This window comes from Electrophorus electricus, chromosome 3 (genome assembly GCF_041902795.1).
Source record: "Electrophorus electricus isolate QZ-2024a chromosome 3, ASM4190279v1, whole genome shotgun sequence".
NCBI classification, from domain to species: Eukaryota; Metazoa; Chordata; class Actinopteri; order Gymnotiformes; family Gymnotidae; genus Electrophorus; species Electrophorus electricus.
Genome location: NC_137499.1, coordinates 24,539,869 through 24,551,814, shown reverse-complemented (window position 1 = coordinate 24,551,814; position 11,946 = coordinate 24,539,869).

The following is an 11,946-nucleotide window of genomic DNA, read 5'->3' as shown; positions in this document are numbered from 1 at the left end:
TCCTTCCTGGAGCGGCGGGACAGGAAAGAGCGCTAGGGGAGGTCACGCCACCGACTTCCTGCTCTGTTTCTCTCTTGCCTTCAACAGGGGTCAACAGGGCACGGGATAAGTACTTCCGGGGTCGTGGGAAGTGCCACCTGTCTCCGGTTTGGCTGTTTACTCGCAATCCCCCACCCCCGCTGCCACCCCACCCTCAATATGATCAGCCCTCTTCTTCCCTCCTCTGATTCCAGGTGGAAAAGAGATAGAACAGTAGAGGGATAGCAGGAGTGGAGCAGAGGAGGGGTATGTTTTATCTCTGCAGGTCTTGAGGAGCAGCATGGTGGTGATGTGGAACAGAACCCACAGAGGGGGAGTTGGGAAGAACAGCACCATATCCTCTTCTGAGAATCATGGCGGCTACACAGGAAGCAGGTTCACGTTACAAGGCCAAATCACATATGCACTCTCACAGAACTCTCAGACAGTCTCAAAAGTGAGCGTGGAGGAGAGGAATATTTGATTGGCGTAGACAGAGCACCTCGGGACTGAGCGATGACCTAGAAATAAGGTGGGAGATGCAATCTTGCTGGCACCAACCTATAAAATGCTCTCATGAGGTCCTGCTGCCTCTCTAGAGAGTCTGAGGTCTGAGTTGCCTGCAAGGAATCTTAAATGGAGTGAGAGTTTACTCAGAGACCTCTGTTTATCCATCCATCCATCCATCCATCCATCCATCCATCCATCCACTATCTTTAGGGAAGGGGATGTACCAAAGTATTGGTAACACCAGCTATGACCTACATTCTGATATACCGCTGAAGTCCAGTATTGTAATCGTTTGTGAAATCAGGTTTAACTTGGTTATAGATCAAACCTCTATCATCTATCCTACAGCACATAGATGCTCTTCAGATAAGAAGGGGAAAATATGTAATGGCCCTTAGAGTCTGACAGCCTGATCGGAGTGGGAGCAGGGATTGTGGATCTGGGGTTCAGAGGTCGGGACTATGGTGGCTGAGAGAGCACTGCTAATTTCCTTGAACACTGGTCCCAAAGTCCTCTCTGGAGAGGCCCCCAAAATCAACTTCAGCTGTGTAATGGGGATAGAGAAGGAGCACAGAGGAGGCAAATGTATTTATTTATTTGTTTATTTATTTATTTGCATGACACTCTTGACATTGTGCCTAGATGATGTGGCCATGTTTACTGTGTCCTGTGTAAAGTCTGACTAGAGCTACTAAATGGTTCTCACTAAATAATCTGAATATATATCTGAAATATTTGTTAGTCATTTCTTAGGTCTTATAAGCCGCTTTTATAGGTTTATAGCAAAATTGGTGCATAAATGAATCTAAATTATGACTCATTTTAGCCCTTCCATGACCACAGGGTAATGATGTTTGCTGAAATGATATTTGCTGCCTCTTATCTGACCTCACAAATGATCTACCCTCCCATCTTGGCTTCGAGCTACCTTCGCTATGAGCCCCTAGGGCAGTAGTGCCTATGTCACCCTTCACAGCACAGCTGAATAATGTATGGAGCTTTGTCATGCTCCAACCGAATGACATGATGTTATTTAATTTGAAAGGGCAGTAGGACATGCTGTTTGTAGTAAGGGGAATTTACTGCAATAGAAGTAAAATGTTTCTTTTCTATGTGACTAAGGGGAAAATATTTTAAGGTATGTGTATTATTGCTTTTTTATATATATACAGTGCAATGCAAAAGTGAGTGTGTGTGTGTTTTCCTAAAAGTGATATCTTTTGTAGATTGAGATTGAGGATTTGTGGAACATAAACCTGATTTCCAAACCTTCCCCTGATGTTTGCCTTCCAAAATACTAAATGTGTTCAGCACGATAAACAACCTTAAAGGCATTAAAACACTTTTAGGGGCAGCAGATGGAATATTAGAAACTGGTTGAATGATTGCTCTACCATTATCATAAAGCTGTGGTCATTTGGACTGGGGAAACAACATCCAAGTATAAATAAGATAAATAATAAGTTATAACAAAATAAGTTTGAAAGAATCTAGAAAACAACAAGGTTTTATTACTTTTTTAAAAACAAATAATCACTTACTGACCATGAAAATAGCTTTAAGTGTTACTTAATATTATCTTTAAATTATACTGGTGTTAATTGTCCACAGACTCTTTGTTTCCTTTTTAGTCCCTGATATTTCTCCAACTTTATATTTATATATACTTGCTGATGAATTTGGGAACAGTGTGCATCTGACCTAAATTCTAATTGATACAATGTTTGCATATGCAAAACTGTTTAAATGTTCGGCAAAAGCTTAGCACAAACTTATATAGTTCAAATTGTATTTAGGTAAAAGTAGAAAACTTTAACTGCTTGGTAAATAAGTATCTATTTACAACCACAGTTGAGTGTACAGTCCATTAACTGTGTGATGAGATTTTTATCAAGCCCTGAGATGTCATTTTAGGCTGTTTTAGGCATACAAATTTTCATGTTAATTGACGTGTTAAAAGCGAATTGCATGGAGTGACCATTTGAATCCTGAATCTCTGTCTTTGTGCTGCTGCTACTTTAGGTGAGTCACGCCACACCTGACGTCATTCCAGCAGGAGAGAGAAGAGAAGAGCCTTTTTCAGCTTTTACAGCATGGATGCTTGTGAGTGGTGCCGCAGCCCTGGACTACCAGACATCAGGCCACAGGCCACTGACCGCCCTCTCTACCACCCTGCCGTTGTTCACTCAGTGCCAACAGAACCAGCCATGTCATGCCAGCTTGACTATCATGCCGGTCTGACTGCTGAGACATCCTGATGAGACCCAGTGCAGGAGCAATCTTTGTCTCACACCTAACTGATCCAATGTATGTAGTGTTGGCAAAATTCATGTCTGTATATTTTAGTTCTGTGGGGGAAGGTTTAGGTCAAAGAAAAGAAAGTGAGAGAGGAAAAGAAGAAAAAAAAGAATGAGAGCATGGGAGATGGAAAAATCAAACAGTCAGAGAAAGATTGCAGATACAATAAGCTGCCTTATGAAGAGGACACTTGAGCGTTCAGAGGCTCCAGTGCAATTGACCGGAGAATACACAAAGACAACCTATAGAAACGGCAACAGCAACGGCGGCATGCACACTTGCCTTGGGTTTCATTCCACTGCCGCTCTGCTTTTTCTATCATCGTTTAACAAGTGCTTAAGCCAGCTTCCAGCTGGGGCCTCCGAAGCTTTTAAAGAAATTAGCACTGTGACTATGATGGCTGCCGGGTGCTATGGATGGTGGGGCCAGTGGGGGGGTGGGGTTTAGGGGAGAATGAGGGAGAGAGAGACAGAGAGAGGAAGAGAGAGAGAGGATACGAACTACACAAATCTCTATTCTTTAAACTGTTAGAATTACATTTTCCTTCTAGTTCTGGAAGGTGTCTCTCTCTCTATATATATGTGTGTGTGTGTGTGTGTGTGTGTGTGTGTGTGTGTGTGTGTGTGTGTGTGTGTGTGTGTGTGTGTGTGTGTGTGTGTAAAACCAAGTCTCATATTGGGTACTGAGTTTTATTAAATCAACTCTGTTACCGGAGTGGCTACATTTCCCCAGTATGCGCAGGTATGGCCGGTGCAGCGTTGCCCAGACAAAGTCCTCTTTGAGTGCTACGGCTGCCAGCCAGACGCCTGTCCTCACCTTGTGCCCAGGGACTCTTAATGGAGGTGCAGGTCTGCTTTCACGCCTTACCTTTAACGTTATTGCCCTCCACCTCTCGCAAGTGAGCCGGGGTTACTTTGCCGATAGGAGTGTGGCTGAGAGTCTGGACATGCACATGAGCATGCATACACACACACAAGCACACACACGCACGTGCGAGCCTTCCTCCATCTGCTCAAATTAAACCCGTCTCCTACTGAGACTAGACCTGTCGAGAGTGACGTGGGTTGCAGTTCTTGCAAACTCACCATCTTGTGAGCCATTACTGCTGAACAGCCTGTGCCGGCCATAGTGCTTTGTGTGCGCATGCCTGTGTGTGCACGCGCATGCAAAATATTTTCAGTAAAAATAAAATGATTAACAGAAAAAGAGGGCTAATGTCAGAGGAAGAGCCATTTAGAGACAGAAGAATGTTGCAAACAGCAACACAACAGTTGACTCCAATAAATGCTGCAAAAAGTCAATAAATAATCCTGCCCCCTTCGGTTTGGGTTCAGGGGTGCTGGAGCCGTGAGTCACGTTTGACTTTGCTTAGTGCTGTGTGGAGATGAGGTCCCCTGTGCAAATGCCGAGAGTGACGTCTCGCTCTCGACTCTCACTTTGAAGCAGCTCCGCTCCATGCTGGGCAATAATATCCTACGCAGGCGTTGCTGCGAGAAGAGAGAGTACTGCATCTCCATGACGACATTGGCTTCGAAGCATGGGACCCAATGCGATGTAGAAAATAATTATGTATGTTATGTATGGAAAACATACTTATGCATGGATGGAGAATGAAGACAATACCAGGAAAAGGAACAGTTTGTGAAACAGAGAACATTTGTCATAAGACACACCGATACACACACACACACACACACACACACACACACACACACACACACACACACACACACACAAAAACAAAGAGGCAGCCCTAGGGCACACACAAATACAGAACCAAAAAGATAAAAGGCACAAAGGCAATAAAACAACAAGAGCAATTTATATCAACAAACTTCAAAAATGGTATAAACAAGGTTTTCCAGCCTAGTCTTATATGAGGAGACAGGCATTCTTCAAATAGCAGATGCTGCTAGTAGATGGTTCTTTAACGAGGCATTCAGTTTTTAGCCATCAAATAAATATCCATATCAACTATTCAGTGCTAAAATTATATTATTTAGGAAACCTGAAAGTGGAAATCTCTTGTCACATCATTCACATATGCAGTACATATTCATTTAGAAGTTGCGTGTGTAGCAAACAGATGTGAAATGTTGCATCTTCTCTCACTTTCCAATTGACCAGTTGCAAAAACATAAAAACAACAATATGACAAGATTCAAAAGGTAAAGAAAATAGAGTTTGTTTGGCCAGGTCATGGCCAGAGGAGATTTTTTGTACTGAAAAAAACGAAATCTGTATGCCTCCTAGCCAACAGTGAAAGACCAATATTCTTCTCCCTTACATACTTTGGAAAAGTCAACTTCCTTTTGGCTGGGAAGAGGGAGAAACAAGTGCCAGTTTCAGGGGTTAGGAAGCAGCTCTACAGCATGTAATTGGAAGATTGTTCTGGCTGGCCAAATCCTGTGACAGATAGGTATCATTATTATGATCCTTCCTCTTTTTATATAACCTGGAATGGATCACTTCCCTTCTGCTGTATGGTGGAATAGTAGATCAGGAAAACCTGTCATTGTGTTTGGATTGTGTGAAAGACTATCAAATAATTTGATTTAGATTATAGATTATAGATAGATTTAGATATTATAAAAATATTATCATTGACCAAGGTTTAGCCCACATGCAAACAAACATGGACCAGTAGTTTCTTTTGTGTGTGTGAATGTGCAGGGATGTGTGTTGTCTTGTGGGGTACAGCTTGTTCTGTCCCAGTTAGTTATTGTTCATTTTGTGAGGGAGCAGCATTTAGAATGGGTAGACAATGGGGCCTATTCTGCTGGAGTCCCCAAACACACACACACACACACACACACACACACACACCAGACACAATTGCACACACAAACATGGGCATGAGTAATGGTCACTGAATCAGAATCAGAAACCCTACTGCAGCCACCAGCAGAGGCCCATGATAAAACAACACAGACAAAACACACATCTGACCTGCCACTGAAATGTACTCATGACATTTTAGTGCTATGAAACTAAAATCTGGCTTTTATACAGCACTTTTTCAACTTGTGTTGTATTTGACAGATGTTTGCTACAGCTGTGAGATGTAAGTCAATGAGTATTTTGTAAATGTAAATGAAAATGTAAAAAAGATTTTGCTTTTGCTTCAGATGAAAATCAATGATAAAACAACAAAATGAGAAGAAGAAAAAAACCTTAATCTGCAAGAGTGCATGTGGCCACGTCTGTGCCAGAAAAACTCTTTACATGTGCTGCTCTGCAAACACATACCTCGATATGGTCATTAGTGCAGTCCATTAAAGCAGTTGCTAGTTCCTTTCAATCAGCCAGAAGTAAAAGTCTTAGACAGTGTAGCATGTGCAAGTGTTTGAGTATCAATAAGTTTGCAAGGCGATGTTATTATAGTATTACAATATTATCATATTTAGGGAGGTGTGAGAAGTCTGAGTTTTCTGTGTGTGTGAAATAAGTTTTACATTCATAATGGAGGCTTCAGCAAGAGTGTGTGTGTGTGTGTGTGTGTGTGTGTGTGTGTCAAGGGGATGATAGCAGAAGCTGTCCCCTTTCTGGAAAGCACAGATGTGCAAGCAGTGACGGATGTACCAGCAACAGATGTGAGGCATACTGATCTCAGATCAGCTGCCTGCCATAGGTCATGCGTGCGTGTGCACGCATGTGTGTATGTTTGCTCATGTGCTACCACAGGCCGCCAGCTCCATCTGCTGAAAAAAGTGCCTCTCTAACGATTAGTGTCATTGTGCACTGTCAGGAGCTCTGCAATAAGGGCACCAGGGCTGCAGCAGGTATGGCAGGTCATTGGGCTGCTGTCCCCGTGTTCTGATCGGGAAGTAGGAGCCGGTACCACAGACTGCTGGCTCAAACACCTTAGTGTCTGCTTTCACTGAGCACCTCTGGTCCTGGGTGCAGAACAGGTGATGTGCTGACAGCACTGAAAGGCACCCTGAACTGTGACCATAGAGCGAATCTGTCTGAGCTGGGTCTGCCTGACACTTCCTATGAAGCAATGTGGTGTTCCTGATTATGACAGTATAACTGAAACTGCATAAAGTATTGAGCACTGCTTTCACAGTGTTTAAGTGATAAAATGTCTATTAGGAACCCAGTAATAATAAATTAACTTGTAGCAACACCTAGCTGCAACCAGGTGGTCAAGGAACAAATCTTGAACAACACAGAAAAAAAGCCTAGTGTTAAAGTAAAACGTACAGTGCTCTTAAGTTCAGGTGAACCTAACTAAGCACTGTTTCTGCTGCTGTGAAGCTATAAGACATACATAATCCATAAATAAGCAAATTAGATCTAAACTGAGATCATGCTGTGTGTTGGCCAATTCAAGGTAAATGTGCAAAACACTATGTTAGTATATTTAATGTACAATTTTGATCAGTATTCACCCTTAACATTGGTCATTTTGGGACCATCAGAGGTGAGGGAAGCTTTGGCTGTGCTGCTATGCTTGACGAACGACGGGTCTTGATGTATGGAAGAAAAAGGTTGCAGTCATTTTTCGGACAACCACAGGTTCATGTTTCGCTGACTCATCACCTTGGATCTGCCAGACTTCTGATTGCACAAAGGTAGTACTTGTACCTGATTGCAAATAGAGCCTGGTCAGTAAGTATGTGTGTGTGTGTGTGTGTGTGTGTGTGTGTGTGTGTGTGTGTGTGTGTGTGTGTGTGTGTGTGTGTGTGTGTGTGTGTGTGTGTGTGTACGTGCGTGCGTGCGTGCGTGTGTGTGTGTAGGTGGGTCCTGACTGACTGCAGTTTTAATGACCGTGTAATGATATTTTCTGGGCCATATGCTGCTGGGGCTAATAATGTCTATTTGCTGTGCAGACTGATTAAGGAAATGACCATTATTGCACTAGGCAGTACTTAAATTTCCCTGCAACCCAGCAGAAACGAATTTATGAGATCTGGATGTGAAGTGTTGCTATGGTTGGCTTTTAATAACAATAATGACCAGCGGATTTATACCTATAATTTGAAAATTTATAGCAGGCAGACCAGTTTGGTGACTACGAGAGTATTAAAAACAGAGAGGTATGCTGAAAGGAAGCCGATTGGAAAGCAGGAAGCAGTGACAAATAGGTTTCAGAAAAGCAATTACTTTCTATTAACAGAGACCTGTCATGATGAATCCTCATGCATCACTCATTCAAATGCTTGGGGCTCAATATTTATGGTACTAAGAGGCTGTGAGGCAAATCAGGACGCAAGTGCTTAGACAAGAAATGTTGTTTATTATGGGTAAATCCAATAAAAGTAGACTTATAAGAAGAACAGTCTATGATAGTATTGTCAAGAATCAGTGAGACCAACCAGGAAAATATAGCAAACACAGAAACAATAGTAAAACAAAGGGCATAAAGAGAAACACAGAGCTAATAAAGAGAACTTTTAATTAACAACAGCAACAACAGAACAAGTAGATAGCCACAAGGAGCACACTTAAACACACAGGGGTCGTTACCACAACCAACAAATAAGACAAAGAATATGTATAAATACACAAGAACAAACAAGACATAGGTCAAAGTAATACAAGGGGCTAAAACCAAATATGCTTCTGAACCAAGTCGGGGAAACACATGACGGGGGACAAAAACAAAGCAAATTGCCATGAGGACTGCAGCGCCACAGGGGAATCTGTATATGTTGTGTTCTTTGCTCAAGCCTATAACCTATTACCTTATAACCTACTGGACCAAACTGAAGATGAACAATGTGAAATGACCAAGTCATAGAAAAGAAGAGAAATGAAGGAGAGGAAGAAAGAAAGGGATGAGTGGAAGTGTCAGAGATCTTTGGGAAATAAATGCAAGTCTCTCCATCCAACCCAAATGTTCCACCCACCCCCATGGGTCTAATAGAATAAATAACATGTGGTCTACTCCACAATGAGCACCCTGCACTAGGACAACCACCAATGCCAAAATAATCCAGCCTGGGAACAAAAAAGATGAACACAAAGAAAAAAAAGTCCAAACGACTTTTCACTATCTCAGAAAACCAACAATGAAAGAAACGTTTAACCCAGCATGCTTCGAACCCGTCTTCCACTATCCCCACTGCACTTTCTTTCCTCCACTTTTTAAAATCTTGATATCTCTTTTTCTTTCCTTGGACTGTTGTATGTGCCCAATCCCTAGGTCTGGGTGTGTGCCTTTTTGGAAATCACCAATAGAGTCATCCCTTCCAGTGACAGTGTCCAGACAGACCATGGGAGCCGAGTTGGAAGCCTAGTTTAGAGCAGCTATTCATTATGATGGTCATGGGGTGTAAAATCAGTGTTTTATGACAGACAAGCTAATCACACTCACACATCCATGAACATAAACAGGGCTGGTGTAAGTTAGATGGCAGGCTGCTTGTCAGAGGATCCATTTAACATACCTCATTAAGATCTATTAACAGGCTGCCTGAAGGTTAATGGCAAAGCTACATAAACTGCAGTGCTGGGAAGAGAAGTGAAAACCAGCACTCATAGAAATGTGTTTGGATAAAAACTACATGAAATCAAAGGGAATTTAGTCCAGTAGGAAATAAAAAGTCTTTATTTTATTCTTTATTTCATTTAGAAAAGCGTCAACTAGCTCACCAAAGGATTGGCAATGTTTCCCCTCTTGGATTTTTCTGGTTATATATAACACCATGTTGATGTTTTATTTTTATACTAATGTAGAATCTCCGTTCCACAAGCACTAACATATATGTAACATATTGACACACTAAAAAAAAAATAAAATAAAATAAAATAAAAATAAATAAATATATATATATATATATATATATATATATATATATATATATATATATATATATATATATATATATATATATATATATATATAATTCACTCATAACTACTAGCAACTACTAGCATAACTATAAACATCAACATCAATATGTACAAGTATGAAGACAGGGTCTAATGAATAAAAATTGACAGGACTTATCTGTGTTTTCCAACCATTCTAAAAAGAAAGTCAATTTATTATTATTTTTAGGCTATATTGAAAAATTCTGCGTCTTATCCCCAACTAAAGCTTGCAATCCATGATGGGATTTTTGTTTTTTGGATTTTCAGAATTTAACTTGAAATCACTGCACCAGAAACAAAAGACATTTTTTGATACTTTTGTAAGCCAAAAATTGCTCTTATTTCATGATCACCCATAAGCATTATAGTGAAATTTTTTTTATAGTTCTTGTTGTAGCAAACCTAATGCTTAAGAAAAATAGATAGTAAGATCCTATAGGCCTAGCAATACTTGTTACAATATCAACTCTCATACAATATGCAGTTCAGAGAATGTCTCCTCTTGTTTTAGCATTCAGTACCTGTTGGATACTTGTGGCATTAACACTGAGCACAAAAGCATCTCAGAGGAAGCATCGCAGAGCACCACAGGATAGTGCGGTAGTCCTGGCCTGCCTCTCTCCCAACCCACTATATTAATCTCCACTCGTGGCCAGGGTTAATAAGCCAAAAATAAATCCAATAAGGCCAAAATGCAGGCCTCAACTATAATGACAGGAAGGAGGGGCGGTGAGGATACTGGAATACGGAGTATCCTGCCCGCGCTTATACTGCACCCTTTATTGCCGGCCGCGGCTGACTTTGCTGCGCTGACTACCGTTCGTCTACCCCGCTGAGGTTCGCTGCTCTCATTAAGTGGCGTGTGATCTGGGAGAGGGTGGGGGAGCATAGAGAGGTAATTCGATAATTAGCGTTTGGAGTCTCAGCAGGGTGACGTGCAGGGTTAGTAAGCGAGAAGGGGAAAAGTTCAGCACCTTTTTTAACCCATTCTCCAGTGCATTCTTCTTATTGCGAGTTAACTGGGATGGATATTGCTTTTATGGCTACAGGTCAAGTGACTTATTTTACCTAGAAGGAGAGAGATAAGGGTAATAAAATGACCATGAGAGTGCAGTCATAGAAAATTCATTCATCATTATTAGACAAAATATGAAAGTATTACAGTATTTGACAATATGAACATGGGCCACTGGAGCTGTTTACAATTGTATTCCTTTATGATAAAAGGAATTAAATAAAATATAATCAGCATTAACACAGATAATTTTGGAATATTTGGTTGCTCAAGATTCCTTCACAAATATGAAAGTCATCACACAAAATAAACGTAATTGCTCTCAGGAGACTGTAATTAAGTTGATACTAATGAGAGTACTAATGTCAGTGATGATAATGATGATGAAGAAGATGAGGAGGATGAGTGGGCCGAGGAATCCTGAGAGCCCCCTCGGGCGGAACTAAGGAAGATAGCAAGACATGTGGCCGGGTCAAAGGGCAACAAGTCCCTACTGCTGTTCCCCCACACTGCTCCACACAGGAACTATAAACACACATACACACACACACACACACACACACACACACACACACACACACACACACACACACACACACACACACACACACCCACATAAACTCAGGGAACAACCGTTAAGACAGCCGTATATACTGCATGCTACTATCCCGCTTACTTTCCCATCCTCAAAAACACTGACCACCCAGAGAGAAGAAGAGCAGCAATACATTCACCCGTACCACTGTGCACACTGTACACACACATGCATGCTCGCACGCACACACACACACACACACACACACACACACACACACACACGCACACACACACACACACACACATACACACGCACACACACACACACACACACACACACACGCACACACACACACACACACACACACACACACACACACACACACACACACACACACACACACACACACATAAACTCAGGGAACAACCGTTAAGACAGCCGTATATACTGCATGCTACTATCCCGCTTACTTTCCCATCCTCAAAAACACTGACCACCCAGAGAGAAGAAGAGCAGCGATACATTCACCCGTACCACTGTGCACACTGTACACACACATGCATGCTCGCACGCACACACACACACACACACACACACACACACACACACACACACGCACGCACGCACGCACACACACACACACACACACACACACACACGCACACACACACACACACACACACGCACGCACGCACACACACACACACACACACACACACACATACACACACACACACACACACAC